The sequence below is a fragment of the Panthera onca genome, chromosome C2, assembly GCF_046562875.1.
Source record: "Panthera onca isolate mPanOnc1 chromosome C2, mPanOnc1 haplotype 2, whole genome shotgun sequence".
Taxonomy (NCBI): domain Eukaryota; kingdom Metazoa; phylum Chordata; class Mammalia; order Carnivora; family Felidae; genus Panthera; species Panthera onca.
This window is the reverse complement of record NC_138347.1, coordinates 88,801,575-88,824,017: the sequence shown is the minus strand read 5'-3', so window position 1 is coordinate 88,824,017 and position 22,443 is coordinate 88,801,575. Positions and strand designations below refer to the sequence as shown.

General features: G+C 36.2%; 1 long non-coding RNA gene across 1 annotated transcript in view; it reads left to right on the top strand.

Moving 5' to 3' along the window:
- The window catches only part of LOC144617368 (uncharacterized), a 46,780-nt gene extending 39,626 nt beyond the window's left edge, over positions 1 to 7,154 (top strand). Inside the window, exon 4 of the long non-coding RNA XR_013557770.1 lies at positions 7,077 to 7,154. This is a non-coding gene — a long non-coding RNA (uncharacterized LOC144617368). The remainder of the gene's footprint in view (positions 1 to 7,076) is intronic.
- The last annotated feature ends 15,289 nt before the right edge of the window (positions 7,155 to 22,443 follow it).

The window sequence follows — 22,443 nt, the reverse complement described above, 5'->3', positions numbered from 1 at the left end:
GATAATGTCACCACAACTAATCTTAACAGCATCAATGACAACTACTATGTATTTAGCATTTCTTCTCTGTGTGATAAACACCATAAATAATTTAATATTCTCAAGAGCTCTGTGAGGACATTATTAATGCCTTCATTTTATGGTTGAGGAAACTGAGGCATAGAAAAATTACTTTCCCAAGATCACACAGCTTGTAAGTGCTAGAGTCCTAATGCAGCCCGGCTCTGAGGGATTTCAAAGCCTGTTTCTGTAACTGCTTTCCACAGCGCTCCCCAGTATGCTACAGAGATCCTTCTGGTATGTACCAAGCTATTTGCACACTATCCTGGAGGCAAGGAGAAGTCAGTGGAGAGCTCCGAGCAGAGGAGTGATGTGGTATGGAGGACAGCGTGGCAGGCGAAGGGGCGAGGCAGGAGACTATTTTCCCTAAATATGTTATACATAAAATATATACATACATATAGGATGATAACTGCTTAATCATGAGATAATTCTGATCTAAAGCAACCATGTAGCGTCACTAATCCATTGTAGATTTATAATAAGTGCTGCTGCCATGTATGTATCTTTACCAACAAATTCAACAAGAAGCAATTGTTTAAAGCCTTCTATGTACTGGACACCATGCTAAGTGCTTGGGATATAAAAGTAAAGTAACACATGGTCTTTCTGCCCTGGGAGAATTAAACAAATAAACAATCTTCATTTCTCACCAGCTTTCATTTTCTTTCATAATTTTGTAACCCAAAGGGGATTTTTCTTCTGTGTCTCTCATGTGACAATCCTGCCAGGGAAGGGCTTGAGGTGTTTTAACTAAATTAATCCCTAGATATATATAATCTTCCCACCATCCCTACATCATTGCAGTTATGGCCCCTTCTTGGCTCCCCCCACCCAATCTCAAGCCCAAGATACCCCTAAAGGGAAATTAGAGATTATAATAAGGTATAATAAGACCACATTGGAAAAGCTTGATGAAATACAATGGTAAAAGAAAAATATTGATGCCAATAAAAACCAAAATCAGGCCAAGTAGCTAAATTTGTGTAAGCGACCAAGAAGCAGCAGGATCATATAAGGCAAAACTAGGCAATCAAGATCTAGTGCGGCATAGTAAACCAGACATACAGGTGAAGGAGACAGGGTCTGTAATCACCTAATAGAGACTGAGGGTAGAGACTGTGGACAGGGAAGACTGAAAAGGTCCTGATGCTTTCTCTGTAGTGTAATGCAAATATTTGGCTTCAATAAGATACAGAAATTGGTGAGGAAAGCTAGAACACCAAATTAGAAAGAGAATCCCCTGAAAAATATTCTGCAAAACCAGATATTTCAAATAAGAATGACCAAATGACAAAAAGCCCCAGGTGCCTCTCAATGCAAAGCAATTTTTTGGCTAAGTTATTTGCCTTTGATTAACTCTCTGGAGGGATAAATTGTTTTGAAAGTTTGGGTGATAACATATAATTAAACTTTTTCTATTATGGAAATAGGGATAGAACCCATAGGAGAGTGCCTTGGAAAGACGGGTTTTATCTCCAAAAAATTATAATAATAATCTTACTATGATAGCTACATTTATTAATTAAAAATATTGATTAAGTACCTACCATAGTGAAGATCCTATTCGAAGTGTTAGGGCTACAGCAATTGCTTATATGATAAGCAAACCTGTCTGTCTCATAGAGTTTACTTTCTAGTGGGGCAAAGCAGAAAATAAACATAATGAATATGAAATTTCTAGGGTGTTTTGAAGGCTGAATAAATGAGATGACAAAAGCAAAGCAAGCTAAGGAGGATGGTGAGTGCTGAGGGCAAGAGGTGATTGCAATTAGAATAGCCACGAGAGAGTTTTGATTCCTAAAAAAAAGACATTCCCAATGGAGAAGGCTTGAGACAGAAGTATGCCTGGTGTGCTTGATGATGATTTAGGGGATCAGAGTGTCTGGAAGACAGAGAGAGGGGGGATAGTAGGGGACAACATTGGGAAGTGGGAGGAGGAGGAGAGGAGGAGAGAAGGCAGACTGTGGGGCTGTGTGTTTCCAAGAAATGTAAAATGAGATGGAGAAACATTGGAGAGTTTCAAGCAGAGGAATAGTGTGATCCAGCTTCTCTCTTAACACACTGGCTGTGAAAATAGATTGTGGGAGGCAAGGATGGCAGCAGGAAGGACAGGTGATAGTCCCTGAGTGTGTTTTGTTAAACACCTGCCCAGTGCGGTGAGTTTAGCATAGGATTCCATCTTAAGACTTTAAGGAACATGATTCCATTTTACTGATGAAGAACCTGAGGCTCATAGAAGTAACAGCCCCTGGTCTACAACTGGTAATAACTATAGAATTCTAAAATCTATGCATTTGAGTGTTTTCCACACTCTGAATTTATAGGGCATTTATTGAATCTATAGGGGTACAGTAGTAAACAAGACAGCCATGGTCCATGCAGAGCCTATGGAGGAGGTCATCATTTAGAACTCTATCAAACTAAAAATACGTAATTATAAATTATGAGTAATGCTCCAGAGGGAATACAAGGTGTTATGAAAATTCATAAAACTTAATTTAGGTGGGAAGGACAGGAAAGGAAAGGCCTTGCAACAAAAGTGACAATCAAGCTAAAACCTGGAGTTTTAGCAAAAAAAGGAGTGAGGCAAAGAGGTAATGGAAGATAATTTCAGGCAGACACATGAAAGTACAACAAAGAGATTAAACTTTGCAGAAACTGAGGAAAGGCCAGTGATGTGCAGAGGAGGAAAGAGTGATGAGAGGTGAGTGGGAACAGGAGGCAGAGTCCAGATTATGCAGGGTCTGGCTGGCCGTAGTGTGGAGTTTGGATACTATCCTAAATATGAGAAACTGTATTTATAAGTGAGCTTTAAACAGGAGTTGGCAGGATTCGATTTGGATTTTTCTAGATTATTTGTGATTTGTCAAAGGAGGGTTTTTTAAATCTCTTAATATCATTCTTTCCTTCGTACAATGTTTTGAGGCCTAGCAGACACTAAAGCTAGGACAACAAAATCATGGTGAGGAAGAGGCCAAGATACTTTCAGGAACAGGAAGGGAAAGCCCAATTTGACAACAGAGGAAGTCATCTAATTGATGTTCATCTGCTCCACACTCCCATCCCCCAGGCGTGTCTAGATAAATGGGAACCCAAAGGAACCAGCTGAGGATCCCCCATAGCAGGAAATGAGGAGAAGAGATGGGAGAGGTTGGGAGGACAGAGGTTAAAGGGAAGATGAATCAGAAAGATATGCCACTGGAACCAAATAAAAAACATACAACAAGACTCAAATGTACTGAGGAGCCATAGAGGAGGATGAGTTTAAAGAGTGGAGGAACCATTCTGGCCTCCACCCTACTGTAGACCCCACTTGGGCTGGAACTTGTAGGAGACAATTAAACTAAACTGCAGGCATCTCAGGGAAATAACAACCACCACAACAAAAATAGCACTTATTGATAGTTACCATGTGTCCAAAGCAATTTTCCTGTATTGACACATTAATCCCCACAGCAACACTCTGAGGTAGGAATATCATGGCTCCCACTTTACAGAGGACTTAATGAAGGTACAGTGAGAGTAGGGAATTTTCCCTAGGTCATTAAATTAGCAAGTGGTGTTTATGTAAATATGTTTTTGATTCTCTTGGTACCACACCCACTGCATTTCTCCCCCTCCTTTTAATTTCAGGATTAATGTCCATTAATGGGCTGATTTTTCAAAGTGCCACAACTTCATTCACAACAGAATCTGGATACAGTCAAACAATGTAAAATTGTGGAAACTGTGTCCTTCACAGCCCTCTTTCTGATTCGCCTCCCCTGCACTTCAATCAGCTGTGAGAGCACTCTGGGAGAATTCCTCAGGGCTAATGACAAATTACTAATGTAATTGATCCTTCCTTTCAGTGACCAGTAATAGTTCTAGTGCCAGGCACATGATACAACTCTTACAGATGATTGTTTTAGTTTTGATTAATGTTTCATCCTATTTTTCAAAGTTTTCAGGAAACGTATTTTAGTTCTTATATTTCCAAGGAATTGTACTACTACTCAAGATCAACTGATGGAATCATAGAAAACAGCTGCCATGAAGACAGTCATTACTGCTGCTGGAAAATGTAGGGCATGGGTCTGAAATGAAGATTAAGTTCTCTCCCTATTGAAGCATGATTTTCTACATTAGTTGAATGCTTCCCTGAGTCACTGCAAAATTGAGCCACTTAATCAGTGATACAGAAATATTGGAAATGTTAAAAAAGGACACATATTACAAGAGGCATCAGCACTTAGAAAAATGCGTGTCTTTAATTTCTACAATTACAATTTTTATAATTACAGTTTCTTTGTGATGATTTCTAATATATTTGAACTCACAGCCACCTATCTTTTTCTTGTTATGAATCTGCATACTTACCCGGGTATTATAGTGTTTACCATGGTCTAATCAATATCATTCTACCGACAAACACAGTCTCTACTGTGCAATACAAACTATGTTTGGCACGAGGAAAATGGAGATACAGTGCAACACATTTAAAGATGGGGTCCGGGAGGACAGGCATACCAAGAAGCAGATTTCAAAACAAATGAAGTAATTCTTTCAAAATAGGTTGAAAGAAAGATCTGAGGGCTACCAATGAGAAAGGATTAAGAGACAGGATGCCTTGGAAGAGATGCTATTGAATAAAATCTTCAATAATTATCTGGCTTCAAGTATATAATATTTGGCAAATATTAAGTCCTCAAGAAATACTGAATATATGGACAAGGTTAAAAATCTAATAAGTGGTAAAATGTGGCCACTTTGTAAGATACTTTGTTGGTTTCTTACAATACTAAATATATTCTTGCACTATGATCCTACAATTGTGCTCCTTGGATTTACCCAAAATTGATCATTTATATCCACACAAAAACCTGCACATGGATATTTATAGCAGCTTTATTCATAATTACCAAACCTTAGAAGGATCCAAGATGTGCTATAATAGGTGAATGAATAAAAAAATGATGGTACACGAAGAAAATGGAATCTTATTCAGTACTAAAAGGAAATGAGCTATTAAGCCATAAAAAGAAATGGAAGAACTTTAGATGCATATTACTATGTGAAAGAAGCCAATCTAAAAAAGCTACATACTGTATGATTCCAAGTTTATGGCATCCTGAAAGGACAAAAACCATGGAGATAGTAAAAAGATCAAGTGGTTGCCAGGGGTGAGGGGAGGGATGACTAGGTGGAGCACAGAGAGTTTTTAGGGTGGTAAAAATTCTCTGTATGATAGTATACTAATGGATACCTGTCATCACATACTTGTCCAAACCCATAGAATGTACAACACTAAGAGCTAACCCTAATGCAAACTATGGACTGTGGGTACTAATGGTTTGTTGAGGTAGGTTCATCAGTTGTACAAATATACCACTCTTGTGGAGAATGGTGATAATGGGAGAAGCTGTGTAAAAGTAGGGGCACAAGGTATATGGTAAATCTCTGTACTTTCTTTTCAGTTTTGCTGTGCATCAAAAAACTACTCTAAAAAATATTTTTTTTCTTAATAAGAAAAATCCAGTGGGGAAGTCGTCAGGTTTCAGGAAGAACAAATGGGAACAGTATTTCAGACTGAGAGAGGTCATTCCCTGCCTCCTTTGAGTAAAAGCATAGACCTACAGTGAGGCTTAAGGCATAATGAAAATACACATAAAAATAGTGAAGAAACGATTGGCTATGTTTTGACACATTTAAGAAGGGCGGTGTTAAGAAGGGTTTGCAAGGATAATTTAGAAGATGTGATTTATTTCTTGTATGTCTCTGTCCCAGGGGATGGCTTTATCATCCATTCAGCTGTGCAAGTCAGATTCTTAGAAGCTGTCCTTGACATATCCTTCTCTTTTACCCCTCCATGAGTTCTGTTGATAGTACATCCTAAACTGATAACAGTCCACCTCTCCCATCTCCACCATCTCCACTGAAGTTTTTGATCATAAAGGATTTTTTTAAATGTTTATTTACTTATTTTTGAGAGAGAGATAGGTAAGGAGGGGAAGAGAGAGAGAGGGAGAGAGAGAATCCCAAGCAGGGTCTGCATTGTCAGTGCAGAGCCCAATGTGGGGTATGATCTTATGACCACGAGATCATGTGCCGAGCTGAAATCAAGTTGGACAGTCAACTGACTTAGCCACCCAAATGCCTCCATAGTGGATTCTTAAAATTTCTTCTGAATGCACATCCACCCATCCTCTTTTCAATTTTATTCTCCGGGTTGCAACCAAAGTGATCTTTTATTTATTTTGTTCCCAAGTTTTTATTTAAATTCTATTTAGTTAATATATAGTGTAATAATTGGTTTCAGGAGTAGAATTTAGTGATTCATCACTTACATATAACACCCAGTGCTCATCCCAACAAGTGCCCTCCCTAATACCCCTCACTCATTCAACTCATCCCCCCACCCATCTTCCTTCATCAACCCTCAGTTTGTTCTTTATAGTTAAGAGTCTCTAATGGTTTGCCTCCCTCTTTTTTTCCCCTTCTCCTATGTTCATCTGTTTTGTTTCTTAAATTGCACATGAGTGAAATCATATGGTATTTGTCTTTCTCTGACCTATTTAGTTTAGCATAATACACTCTTGCTCCATCCATGTCATTGCAAATGCCAAGATTCCATTCTTTTTGATGGCTGAGTAACATCCCATTGTGTATCTATAAACCACTTCTTCTTTATCCATTCATCAGTTGATGGACATTTGGGCTCTTTCCATACTTTGACTATGGTTGATAATGCTGCTATAAACATAAGGGTGTGTGTGCCCCTTCAAATCAGTACTTTTGTATCCTTTTGGTAAACAAAGTGATGTTTTAAAAGAGCTAATTTCTTTTTTGCTACAACTCTTAAGTGGCTCCTGTTTAACATGGTACAAAAAGTCTTCATGATTTGTTCTCTGCCTACATATCTGGTCTTATTTAATACCATTCTCATATATCACTATAAGTTTTCTTTTATAGGACTGATTATCATTTACATTTGCCTATTTTTGTGTAATTAATTTGTCTCTTTCTTATCCTAGGAATCCATATGCTATATGGACACCGTCTCTGACTTTGCATCCCAGTTGTGTGATTGTGAGAAGTTATTTAACCTTTAGCCATCTCAGTTTTCTCTTAAGAAAAAACAAGATTAAGAATAAAAATATTTCATTTAGAGGTTATGCAGATTAAATGGAATGATAGTCATAAGAGTTTTAAGAACAGTGCCTGGCACCGTGTGCATGCGCAGTGGATGAGAAGTGCTAGTTATAGAATGTACATCCCATCACATCATACCAAAATCTGTTTGGTATGTCAGTACTTTGCATGATTCCCGACATAATTGCATAATTGTATAATTTCTCAATAAGTATTTGTTGAATAACCACAGAATAAATAATACAAAAGCAAAAGTGAACACAATTATATCATGGAATACCATTTCATACTTACAAAATTAAGAAGGTACTGTAAATTCCTGTTAACAAGGAATCCAAATGATTTCCACCATCTTTTGAAATTCTCATCTAGATGTAAATCCTTAGACTTGCAGGCTAAGAGACACAAATGTTGTCAGTATTCTGAGTAAACTCATTTGGTGATATTGGTTTTTCATAACTAGACTCAAAACACATGGTTATAAAATCAAGACTACTGGGGCACCTTGATGGCTCAGTCCATTGAGCGTCTGACTCTTGATTTCTGCTGGGATCATGATCTCACAGTTTGTGAGTTCAAGCCCCACATCAGGCTCTGCACTGGTGGCATGGAGTCTGCCTGGGATTCTCTCTCTCCCCTTCTTTCCCTTCCCCTCCCCTGCTCATGTTTTCTCTCTCTCCCTCCCTCTCTTCCTCCCTCTCACAAAAATAAATAAATAAACTTAAAAAAATGGATTTAGAATGAGATATTTAACTACACAATGTACAAGAAAATGTATGTCTTGGTTAGCACATCGCCTATTTTCTAGGAAAGTATATATGAAAGTCAAATTATTATAGGAAATGTATTTGTTAGGCATGGAATCAGAGCAAAGGGACTAGTTATATAATATTTGTAAGTGGTGCCATCAGGCTATGAAACTGTGATGTAGTCATCTTCCCTCTGGATACCGTGACCTATAGACAGACGGTCTCCCTTGGATTGTTCTGACCCAGTCTTCCTCTTGGTGAAAGTATACCTTTTGCTAGACAATCTATGAGCTACTTGCTTGTGTTTATATTTTTCTTCTTTTTCAGATCATTGCTTAGATTGAATTGCTATGGCTATATTCTAGTCTTAAGGGAACAATTTGATCTTCCTTTTATGAGATGTAGGCATTTCTTAAATCTCTTCGGTGATAGCTCCATAGTTCTACTGATTTATGTTAGGGTATTTTTGTTGTTGTCATTTGTTGATTTTTTTTTTTTCTTTTTTTTTTTTTTTTTTTTTTTTTGGTCTTTTAACCAAGAGTCAGTCTTATTCTTTGTGTTGAGATTTCACAAGATGTCACTGCTTTCATTCTGGAGCCAACTACTGATATCTACAATATGCCAAATAACTGATATTTTAAAAATGCCTTTTATTTTGATATTTAAAATGCCTTTTAATCAGAAGGACAACTTAACTATTGTTATAGTTGTTGTTTTAATGTTTACTTATTATGATAATCAAAAAGCAACCAGCTAAAATTCAATTCAGGGAGTCTTGTAGCATAACTGAGAGAAGAAAGGAACACTGTGTAGACTTGGTGAAAGAATTTGGGCACACCAAAAACAGAGATTTCCTTGCACTAGGAGGTAAGCAAGGATGCTGCTTTCTTCAGTTGACAAGCAGTCATAGAACTGACTTTTATTTAAAATGACATAAACATTCCCTCTTGATGAGTAACTCTTCCTAAATTATTATTGAACCTTTAAATTTTTCTTATTATTGGATTATATAAAGAAATATCATTTTATAGTTTTAAGAAGCATTTGTGTGAGAGATGACTTTAAGACTACTTTTAGGTACAGTAAATTTCCATTTACTTGGACTAATCAGGGAGGAGAAGCTAGTTTGAATTTCATGAAAAGTCTGAAGTTATTTTTATTATTTTCAAAAATAGTGATAAATAAAACAGGCTAACTCCAGCCTTTATTAATGAGACATGGCAAAGAATTTGTAGTTAGCATACTGGTTGCTTTAAAATATAATTAATATCCAAACCAGATCTGAGAAAAAATGTTACAAATACTTAAGAGAACAAACAGGATTCCTACTCCTAAATTTTCAAACCTGTTTTCCAAATAATAAAAAATTGTATTCTAAGAGCCATTTCAAATTATCACAAGTTTCAAGTTTGTAAAGCACAACTAAGGACTTTGAACCACATTTCAAACTTTGTAGGTGGAAAGTTGAAGCAGTTATTGTTTAAATAGTAGCTTCATGTGTTTTATCATCTTTTGAGATTTAATGCCTGCACATTCTTAATTATGATTACAATTACTGGCTCAGTTAAAGTTGAATGCATGATTACATGGGAGTATTTCAGGTAATAAGTTAGATATTTTAACTCAGTAATTGCCAGTGATTAATTCTGTTTTTCCAGATTATTTTTGTTTGAATTTGAAAAGTTGCCTTATTATTTCCTTGAACTGTAATTGCCTCTAAATTATGCACAAGGCTCTAAGTTCTGAGTTAATTATATCCTAGTGAGCTCTCTTAAATCAAACTCAGAAATTTCAAGGTGCACACATCATAAGAACCTATTAAATCCTTTAACATGTATCTAGGAAAAGAACCACCATGCATGATTGATGACAGAGGTTTTTGGACTCCTTTCAATTCTGTGATGCCAATCATTAAAGGCACTGAAATTCATCTCTATTGAAGAATTTATAGGAATTCACAAAATTAAGATTATGCTGCTGAATTTTGGCCAATGCCTTTTATTCCAGCTTCTTTAGGAAATACAAGCTCCTGCTCTGAATTATGAGAAAAACGTAGGCAAAGAAAGTGTCAGGTTACTGGCACAAAAATAGACAAATAGACCAATGGAATAGAATAGAAACCCCAGAACTAGACCCACAAATGTATGGCCAACTAATCTTTGACAAAGCAGGAAAGAATATCCAATGGAAAAAAGACAGTCTCTTTAACAAATGGTGCTGGGAGAACTGGACAGCAACATGCAGAACATTGAAACTAGACCACTTGCTCACACCATTCACAAAAATAAACTCAAAATGGATAAAGGACCTGAATGTGAGACAGGAAACCATCAAAACCCTAGAGGATCAAGCAGGAAAAGAACTCTCTGACCTCAGCCGCAGCAATTTCTTACTTGACACATCCCCAAAGGCAAGGGAATTAAAAGCAAAAATGAACTACTGGGACCTTATGAAGATAAAAAGCTTCTGCACAGCAAAGGAAACAACCAACAAAACTAAAAGGCAACCAACGGAATGGGAAAAGATATTTGCAAATGACATATCAGACAAAGGGCTAGTATCCAAAATCTATAAAGAGCTCACCAAACTCCACACCCGAAAAACAAATAACCCAGTGAAGAAATGGGCAGAAAACATGAATAGACACTTCTCTAAAGAAGACATCCGGATGGCCAACAGGCACATGAAAAGATGCTCAACGTCGCTCCTCATCAGGGAAATACAAATCAAAACCACACTCAGATATCACCTCACGCCAGTCAGAGTGGCCAAAATGAACAAATCAGGAGACTATAGATGCTGGAGAGGATGTGGAGAAACGGCATGTGTTGGTGGATGTTGGAGGGATCCACATCCAACGGGATGTTGGAGGATGTGTTGGTGGGAATGCAAACTGGTGCAGCCACTCTGGAAAACAGTGTGGAGGTTCCTCAAAAAATTAAAAATAAACCTACCCTATGACCCAGCAATAACACTGCTAGGAATTTACCCAAGGGATACAGGAGTGCTGATGCATAGGGGCACTTGTACCCCAATGTTTATAGCAGCACTCTCAACAATAGCCAAATTATGGAAAGAGCCTAAATGTCCATCAACTGATGAATGGATAAAAAAAATTGTGGTTTATATACCACATTGTGACTCCACAATGGAGTACTACGTGGCAATGAGAAAGAATGAAATATGGCCCTTTGTAGCAACATGGATAGAACTGGAGAGTGTTATGCTAAGTGAAATAAGCCATACAGAGAAAGACAGATACCATATGGTTTCACTCTTATGTGGATCCTGAGAAACTTAACAGAAACCCATTGGGGAGGGGAAGGGGAAAAAAAAAAAGAGGTTAGAGTGGAAGACAGCCAAAGCATAGGAGACTCTTAAAAAACTGAGAACAAACTGAGGGTTGATGGGGGGTGGGAGGGAGGGGAGGGTGGGTGATGGGTATTGAGGAGGGCACCTTTTGGGATGAGCACTGGGTGTTATATGGAAACCAATTTGACAATAAACTTCATATATTGAAAAAAAATAAAATAAAATAAAGAAAGTGTCAGGTTACAACCATTTTATTTAACCTGTATTTATTATATACCCAAAAATGAAAAACAAAATAGAAAAATAAACAGTAGAGTGAGAAATCTGGAAGGCAATGTTTGGCTATGTCTTGATGATGTTACAATTGATTCTTAAATAAGTGGCTGTAATGAAATAGTCCTTCAGTTACCTGCTCATTTGTTTATTTTAAAAGTGACATGGAGTTCTGACTCAAGAGAGTAAATGTAGAAACTCATTCATTTTTCATTTCTCTAATACTGTATAGAAATAAAACCTTTTTTTTTTCTTAAGTATATGCCCTAAACAATGAAATGATCCATGAGATAGGGTTAAGGGGCAAAAACGGAGAAAGATAAATACATTTCTGGAAGACTGAAAGCAGTTGGAAACATGTTGATGTGTTGAAAGTTATTCTAAAGTAAAAAGAGCCATATTTCATAATATGTACAACAAAACTTCAGTGTTGTCAGGGGTCTAACTTCCTGTGTAAAGGGAAGAGAGACTAAGGGCTGGAAAACATGGCCCTAATTAATTATATCTTTTTGGACAGCTACGCCAGGTGTCCCCCATGCATATCCTGAATTCATCTATAAATGAAACAGAACAAAGAAACAAACTGATATAATACTTACAGCTAACAGCACTGGAGGTAGAAAAATAAAACCTTTCATGCAGAAAACATTTTTAAAGACTTTTTTTTGAGGTTCAGCTGAATTATTGATCAAGGGTGAGAGCAAGAGTTATTTTTAGGCATGTAAAAATTCATAAACTTTTCATTCACTCTCTCTGAGAAAGGTATTTGAGGATGTACATCAGAAAAATGGGATAAACCAAGTAAAAGAGAAAAGAACTAGCCTTGTAATGGAATGATCATGATGCTAGAAGAGATTTGAAATAGATGTGGAAAAAAAATTGAAAATTAAAAGAAAATGTGATGGAAAGAAATGAAGTGGTGAGGAATTTGGGCAGATTAGCAGAAATTATTTTTAAAAATCAAGGGGAGGGGGCACCTGGGTGGCTCAGTTGATTAAGCATCTGACTCTATATCAGCTCAGGCCATGATCTCATCATGGTCATGGGATCAAGCCCTGAAATTGACTCCACACTGAGCATGGAGCCTCCTTGGGAATCCTCTCTCTCCCACTCTCTCTGCCCATGCTTCACTGTTGTGCTCTCCCTATCTCTGTCTCTCTCAAAATAAATAAATAAACTTTTTTAAAAAAGTCAAGGGGAAATTCTAAATTGGGAAAAATCACTGAAATTAGTAATGAAATGGATGTGTTTAGCAGAATGGAAATAACAAAGGAGAGAATTAGTGATAGAGTTAGTAATCCTGCATATATCCGAAGAAAATGTCCAGACTAAAGCAGAGAAATCAAAGGATAGGGCATAAGACTCTGTATAATTAAAAAAAAAAATAATGTTTACTTTTGAGAGAGAGAGAGAGAAGTCAGAGAGAGAAGAGAGAGAGAGACGGAGTATGAGCTGGGGAGGGGCAGAGAGAGAGGGAGACGGAATCCGAAGCAGGCTCCAGGCTCTAAGCTATCAGCAAAGAGCCCAATGCAGGGCTTGAACCCACAAACTGTGAGTTCAGTTCAGAACTGTCAGTTCAAGACCTGAGCCAAAGTTGGACGCTTAAGTGACTGAGCCACCCAGGCACCCCGTGATTTTTTTTTTTAACCTAACATATGTGTAAATAGGGTCAAAGAAGTAGAAGGGAAAGAAAATAGTGTAAAAACAATATTTGAAAGATAATGGCTGGGAATTTTCCAAAAACTTTTCAAAGATAAATCATAGATTCAAGAAATTCTGTAACACTAAGTAAAATTTCAAAACGAAAAAAAAAAAACAACAAAACATGTAAGCTGATGAAATCATAGTAGTGAAAAACAAATGCATAAAGAAAACTGGAAATTAGCCAGAGGAAAATGACATATTACATTCAAAGAAACAATAAAAATGAGAGGTGACCTTGAGCACAAATGATGAAGTCAAAGGAGAATGGAATGAGACCTTCAATGTATTGGGGGGAAAGAAGGATTAGAATCCCTCTGGCTGGGAATTCTGTAATCATTGAAAATATTGTTCAAAAATGAGAGAAAATAAAGATTTAGATCATAAAAAAAAGGAAATACTGATATCATTCAGCAGCAACAGCAGAACCATATTAAAGAAAATACTAAGGAGAATTCTTCATACGGAGATGAAGAATGAATTCTTCATTACGGAGATTCTGGAAGTAAACAAGAATAATAGGAAAAGTCAATATGTGGGTAAATATATATGGTGATTTATAAAATCAACAATATTTATGGGGATATTTATTATATATGATATGTTATACTATATGTAATATTTGATATGTATAATATCAAAGATTAAAGCATAAAAATTAGGATGTAAAAGCAGTCATAATACTCTAAGATCTTTGAAAATTGTGACAGTACTAATTTTTATGTAGACTTTAATAAGTTAGAGATATATGTGGACATTTCCAGGAACACAATATTAGAATACAAAAGCTACATAATTAGCAATCTAATATGCACAAGGAGATAGGAACAGAAAGAATTTAAAGCTGCTTTTGGGATGTGGAACAGCAGTAGAGGAGAGATGTTATGGGATACTGCTACTTTCACTATATAAGCCCTTTTGACCTATTTAATTTTTAATATATTAATATTTTTATTAAAATTATTTAAAAATTATCTATCTTTGTGGAGCTGAAAGTGGCATGGCTTTGATCAGGTAGCTCTGAGTCCAAATCCTGCTTTACCACTAATTAATTGGTGACATTTGCTGTGTTACTTAAACTTCTGAACAGAATATTGTGTTTAGAAAGGCTATTTATAATAAATATTCAGAATCTGTGAGTATTTCTCACATATATCTCATATTTTTTCACGAACAATATAATTTTTAAGTTTTTTTAATGTTTATTTTTGGGAGAGAGACAGAGGATGAGTGGGGGAGGGGCAGAGAGAGAAGGAGACATAGAATCTGAAGCAGCCTCCAGGCTCTGAGCGGTCAGCACAAGCCCGACACGGGGCTCAAGCCCACGAACCAAACCACGAGATCACGACCTGAGCTGAAGCTGGACACCCAACCAACTGAGCCACCCGAGCTCCCTTCATGAACAATATTTTATATATGACTTATTTGTCAATAAAACCAACTTTGTAATATTGTTTTAAATGTCAAAAGAGGGGTCCCTCTGTGACTCAGTGGGTTAAGCATCTGACTCTTGTTTTCAGCTCAGGTCATCACCTCACAGTTCATGAAATTGAGCCCCTGTCAGGCTCTGCACTGACAGTGTGGAGCCTGTCTGGGATTCTCTCTCTCCCTCTCTCTGATCCTCCCCCATTTGCATTGTCTCTGTCTCTCTCAAAAATAAATAAATAAACTTAAATGTCAAAAGAATATCCCATTATGTACAAGTCACAGTTTGTTCTTTCAATGTCCTAATTTTAGAGACGAATTTAGTTTTCACATTTTTTTGCAATTATAAGCAATGCTATGAGAAGCATTCTGAAAACTAAATTTTGGTGAATCTCAAAAGAATATTACTTTAGGATTAAGTACTAGAGATGGAATCCCAAGGTCACATAACATGTGCATCAGTAAGGAGTTTACTTCATATTGCCAAATTGCCCCCAAGAAATTTTGTAAAACTTTTCCCTTCACTGCTTATGTATAAAACAGAAGTGCCTATATTTCTATAATCTGAACACACTGACTATTATATTTCTTTATACATTTTGCCAATTCACGTGTTGAAAAATATTTTCTCCTATCTTCAGTTTATGTTTGTATATTTGTGCATTTCTGCACTTTGTTACTTTTTAACTTATTTTATATTTTAATACACAGTCTTCATTTATCAATCTTCTCTTTCATATTCATGACTGTTCTCAATAATACACACAAAAATAATATTAAATGTGCCAGGCTTTCATTAATTTATTCACTTACTCTGTTAGCCATGTGGTCTGACAGGAAGATGTAGTTAGTGATGGTGTGGGGTGGTTGTGGTATTTTCTGAAAATGAATTACATTTCTCTAATTATTGCATGAGTGCATAGTGAAAGGTTAAGCAGCCTAAATAATAAAAATCTAATATGAAATATATACTTGGATTATACTTTTCTAGATCTTGTCCATTAGAAAATGTGTTTCTGTTATTTTACACTCGAAAGATTTATTGTGTGTAAAACTCTTGGGATCACAAACATTTTCACTCAGTCCTCATGGTGATGATCCATTGCCTTCTGGCATTTAGTACAGTGTTAGTTTATATCCTATGAAAAGCGGATGATGAGACAGAATGAAGAGAACAAGGGCTTTACTGTGGAACAGGCTCTGAAGATAAAAGGAAAGAAGCAGTGGTAGGCGGGGAATGTATAGACCAGGATATGGGTCAGAAGCCTGTGAAAGGAAAGAAGGAGGGAAACCTAGCTGAGGAGAGAGAGCCTCTCTTGTGAGGCATCTGTTGAAGTCTTGGCCAACTCAGAAGGAAGCTATAGAACAAACAATTCCCCTTATGGAGTCCCAAGCTGAGTAGAAATGGTCTTTTCTTTTCTCATTCTGTGACTTGTCTTCTCATTGTCTTAACAGGGTCTTTGGCACAGCAATACTTTTTATTTTGATAAAGATTTTTATGGTGTTATATCCAAGAACTCTTTGTCTAAGCTAACGGCCTCAAAGATTTTCTATTATGTTTTCTTATAGAACTTCGATTTATTTATCCTTTCTTTCACATTTAGGTCTCTGATCCCTTTTTAGTTAATTTTTACGTGAGGTGTGCAATATGCTGAGGTTCGTTTTTGTTGTTTCTTTTTGGCACATGGACGTTCAGTTGTTCTAGCAATCAGCCAACTTTTCCCCAACTGTCCTATACCAAATTCCTAGAGGCGTAGGTCTGTTTCTAGATGCTTCTCCAATTTCATCATCCTATTTGTCTATCTTTATGCCAGTTAAACACCATCTTAATTATTATAACTTTATAATGTTTTGATATGGTAGGCTGAGACACCTGCCTCATATTTTTTTCTTCAAAAAACAATTTTTTTAAGTTCTTTTAGAACCTTTACTTTTCTCTTTGAATTTTAGAACCATTTTGTTACATTCCATAAAAATGTCCTCTAGAAGTTTTTGTTAGTCTTGACCCAAAGATGTCACTGTTTCTAATTATTTGTCACCACATAATTGGTGTTCATGGGGAAATTTTCCTGAAATGGAACAGAACTGCTTGGATGTCTTTTCCATGTAACTTAAGCATAGCATTATAAAGTAATAGTTGGAAAAAATAGATGAATTATAATTCAATTAGTAGAATTGAATTAATAGATAATGTGAAGAAATTGATATCACTATGATAATGAGTTTGCCCATTCATAAATTTTATGTATTTTCCATTTATTCAGATCTGTTTTATGACCTTCAAAAGTTTAAGAATACTTTCCTAAAAGGTCTTAACACCTTTTGGTAGATTTATTTCTAGATACCTTATAGTTCTATTTGCTTTTATAAGTCAAATCATTTTTTTTTATTATTATTTTAATAATAATAGAAAGAAAGAGAGAGAATGCACACATGAGCAGGGGAGAGGGGCAGAGAAAGAAAGAATCCCAAGTACACCTGTGTGTGGAGCCTGTTGTGGGGCTGGATCCCACATGGCTGGGATCATGACCTGAGCCTAAGTCAAGAGTCGGATGCTCAACTGACTGAGCTATCCAGGCACCCTGAGTCAAATCGTTTTTAAAGTGTTGTTTTCTAAATGATCATTGCTAGTGTATATAAATTTAATTTTTTTATCTTGTATTCAACAATACTGGAAACTATTCTGATTCTAATTATGTACTCCAGGTTTCTTTTGATTTTCTTCGTTGATAATCTTTTTTTCATGAACATCCATACTTTCTCTTCCTCTCCTTTTATCTCTTATTTCTCTTATCTTTCTCCTGTTCCTCCTCCTGTTCTTCCTTCTCCTGTTGTCAGATATTCCAGTGAGATGTTACATAATAGTGACAGTGAGTGCCCCAGTTTTGTCCTTGACATTAGTGGGAAAGTTTTCTAAAGTTTCAAAATAAGGTATTTTCTTTACTCTGTATTTGATTGATGCCCTTTAATAGGTTAAGAAAATTCTTATCTGTTACTTGTTAAGAGTTTGTTGGTTTATTATAAAAAATGTGAAATGTCAAAATGGGATATTTCTAAATCATATGCAAAACATGATTTAATCATATTTAAATTTAAATGCAGCATTTAATCATTTATTGTGATTACTGATAAACTTACTTCTATACTGTGTTTTTCCATTTTCTTTTTTTTTTTTTTTTTTTTTTTAACGTTTATTTATTTTTGAGACAGAGAGAGACAGAGCATGAACGGGGGAGGGGCAGAGAGAGATGGAGACACAGAATCGGAAGCAGGCTCCAGGCTCCGAGCCATCAGCCCAGAGCCCGACGCGGGGCTCGAACTCACGGACCGCGAGATCGTGACCTGAGCTGAAGTCGGACGCTTAACCGACTGAGCCACCCAGGCGCCCCTCCATTTTCTTTTTAACAAGATTTTTTTCTTTGTCAGTGATAATTCCAGACCTCATCCTGGACCTACTGTATTAATAACTGTTTAAAGGGTAAGGGATGGAGCAGGAGTCTGCATTAAGGAAGAAAACCTTTCCAGGTCAAGTTGATGATAAGATAGTTTTCAAAACTACATCTGCAGAATAAAGTGCAAGCTCCTTGCTCCTTAAGAAAGAAAACAATCCCATCATAAAGACTTTTCCTTATTTCTCTAAGCCATATCTCTTGACTTTGCCTCTCATGTTTTGTGTCCCTGTGATGCTGAACTTCCTTGGGTTATGTCGTACTCTTAATCTATATGCTTTTCCTTTTTTGGTGTTCTGCAGATATGGCTGATATCTACTCAATAACTGTCACTCAGTTGTGTTAGCTTGGGTTAGGCTGAAGATACAATTGGTCATGTGTCTCTCTGTCACATCACAGGGCATTAAAAATCTCTGTTCGGGGACTCCGTCAGTTCTTTGAGGTTGGGACTTGTGTCTTACTCACCAGAAAGTTCCCAGTGCCTAGAGCAGTGCAGACACATGGTCACTTCACAACAAAAGCTTCCGAAATGGAACTAATCTTTTAATACAGAATGCTCAAAATTGAAATAATTTTTTCCCCTTGAACCCTCATCTATAATACCTGGGGTATGTTTCAAACTCTGACTATGACATTGGGTCTTTTCCAGTGCTCTTCAATAATGCCCAATATTCTTTGATGTGCCGGCACCAGCACCAGGGCCTACTTCAGAGAGAGTGTAAAGCACATTTCTCAAGTCAGTTAACTATTTCATTACAACAAAGCCCTTTGAGTGGAAACACATTCACAAGTCAACACATAGCTTCTTCACAGATGAGGAAATGCCAGAATGTATGTCTGTGTTTCTATAGAGAGAGCCACTGGACAACTGTGGGGTTTTATTTTTTCCTGTTACATCCTACCAACATCCATTGACAAGCATTTTGAAAATTAGCCATATCTGAAAGAAGTGACTTTTGAAAAGTAGGAAAAGGACAAGTTTGAGGGAAGGATTTTAAAATGTATTAAAAATTATCAATATTTTGTGACAGATACCCAATTTCTATTAGGAAAAAAAATACAACAACGTCCTTATTATTTCCTGGATCTTAGTCTCAGTTACTGAGCCTTCTGGCTCCATTCCTACCATGGTCTGAGGCTCTGATAAGCAAGTCATATAATTCTTTTTGTCCCAGGGAATAAGCTTTTTTTAGACCCTCACCTACAACATTATATGAACATGGTCATGATTAGTCTTGTTTGATTAGTTCATTAAGTCCTAGCAAGTCACTAATATAGCACAGCTGCTCTTTGAAAGGATTCCTATTATCTGGTCAAGCACTTTTAAGAAGCACACAGGTCTAAAGTTAAATAAATAGCTATTCTAAGTGATAAAAAGATTTTCCAGAGCAGAAGAAAGAAAGATTCTCTCATACTCACTGTCAGCCCTGCTCTCTGGAGCAGCTTTGACCTCTGCCTGCTCTTACCCAATGATAAAAATTCCTTGAAGTTATACAGACCTTTGCAATTTACAGATTGTTCTAACATACATTTTCTTGGATAATCCACTGAACAACTCTTTGATGGAGGAGGTTTTCATCATTTCCATTTTGTGCAGGTATAACTAAGGCCCCAAGAAGATAACTTGGCTCACTTTACTGAAAAGCTTTCATGCTAAGATGGAAACTCAGACCAAGTGCCCCAAGTACCACTGAAAATAGCAAGTCATGCTGTGGTAGTGATAGCAAACTCTAAGGAGCGTTTACATTTTAGATACTGAAATACAGTATACTAGAAATCATTGGTGGGGGTGGAATCATGCATCTTGCAAATCTTTCTTGCCTGGCGATTCATTATGGAATTTTCACAGTCTGTCAACGGTGTAACAGTTGGAGGCACACAACACACTTCTATCAAACTTAATTCACAAGAAGGAGAACCATATGATACTAAGGGCCTTTCCCCTTAATGGAGACCCTGTGGCCAGGATAAGAGGCTTCTGTTACTCTGTACCTTAACAGGAAAAATAGATTTACTTGGAGTTTCTGATCTTACCTAAAAACAAAAACAAAAACAAAAACAAAACAAAACAAAACTTGTATTTCCCCTAAAGACAACATTCCCTTCTGTGCACCAGCTCTATCTCACATTTATTTTACTGGCAACGCATGCAACTTCTGATGGGAATATTTATTTCTAGAATTAGTTTGACCAAATTGTAAGTGCCTCCAATGGAACAGCTTGTACTAATAAATAGATCTCTCTCTCACTTCAAAACCTACTACTACAAGATTTTAAAAGAGCATTTATCAGAAACCCCTAGACAATCTTCCGGCTTCAATTGAACCAATTAATTTTATGCAATGAAAAATCTAAAGGAAGTCTCTTGACTGCCTCCCTGACACATTTTATCCTGCGATACTTCATTTTTAGCAAGAAGTGATTGAGAGCAATAGATAGACATGACTGTTTTTTTTTTTTTTAAATGGTATGTGGGACTCCAATCTACATTTTTAAAACAAAAATTTGTTAGCAGTACTCTTCTGCCTAACACCCACTTGCACTTTGAAGCCTTACCTCATTGTGTCATAACAATGAAGTGTTAGTTCTTAATTTGGAAGATCTGATAATGAAATCAGGTTATCTGGAGAGAGGAATTCGAGATATATATTACAAAGCAGTGTCTTTGGACGTTTTATTAACATGCCTTTGCCATAACCATCTTATTTGATTGGGTGGGCAGGTTTTAAAACGTAGGATAAAATGTAGATTCCCTTGTTGTTTGTTTGTTTGCTTGTTTGTTTTGTTCTTACCTTATGATATTGACCCACAAAGCACATAAGACCATTTTTTTCAAGATTTTTTTTTTCTAACTACAAAAATGCGTTTCTTCAAGTGAAACATTTTATTCCTGGTTATGGTAAGTGCCAGATGATGTGAAGGGTACTTACTCATCCCCCTTAGATTTTTGCCCCCTAAGAATGGAGTACCTGTTATTATTTCTATTATTATGTTATTATACAATTGTTACTCAGCAAGTTTTCCATTTTGCTTCCAGCTCTTTCGAACTTATAGTATAAAATCTATAGAACATTTAAAATCAAAACCTTGAGGGCAACAGGATACTGTCTAAATATTCAACCCTATAAAAATATTTAGCCAGACTTGCCAACACAGAAAAGGCAAAAGTGAGAAAAGAAGGAAAAAAGAATCAGTATCAGGAATAAAGAAGGGGACATCACTACATTTCTTATAGGAATTAATAGGATTATAAAGGAATATTATGAATTTTATACCAGTAAATTTGATAGCTAAGATAAAATAGGCAAATTCCTTGAAAAACATAAATTACCAAAAATTTCTCAAGAAGAAACTGTAGCCTAAAGTAGCTCTATATCTATTTAAAAAATTGAATTCAGAGTTAAACCTTTCCAATCAGAAACCTTCAGTCCTAGATGGCTCCAATGGAAAATTCTACCAAACATTTAAGGAAGCAATATCACAAAGAGGCTATATAATTTATATTAAATATATAATTTTATAATATATAATATTTTAATAAACAATGTATAATATATAACTATATTAGATAATTTATTATAGATAGCATACAGTTGGAAAGAAATATTTTTGTATTCAACTTGATAATACCTGCTTTTTCATTGTGGTTTCCAAGATTTTTTTTAAGTTTTTATTTTCATTCCAGTTAGTTAACATACAGTGTTAAATTAGTTTTTAGGTGTATAATATAGTAATTCAACACTTCCATATATCACCCTGTGTTTATCACAAGTGCACTCCTTAATCCCCATCACCTATTGAACCCATCGCCCCACTCGCCACCCCTGTGATAACCATCAATTTGTTCTTATAGATAACAGTCTCTTTATTTCTCTATTTTTTACTCTTTGGTTGTTTTGTTTCATAAATCCCACATATGAGTAAAATCATATGGCATTTGTCTTTCTCTGACTGACGTATTTTGCTTAGCATTATACTCTAGCTCCATCCATGTCATTGCAAATGGCAAGATTTTATTCTTTTTATGGCAGAATAATATTCCATTGTGTATATATGCACAACCTCTTCTTTATCCATTTATCAATTGATGGCCACTTGGGCAGTTTCCATATCTTGGCTATGGTGAATAAACATTGGAGTACATGTATCCCTTTGAATCTGTATTTTTGTATCCTTTGGGTAAATACCCAGTATTGTGATTGTTGCATCCTAAGTTAGTTCTATTTTGAACTTTTTGAGGAACCTCCATACTGTTTTCCACAGTGGTTGCACCAGTTTGCATTCCCCCAGCAGTGCATGAGTGTTCCTTATTCTACACATCCTCTCCAACACCTGTTATT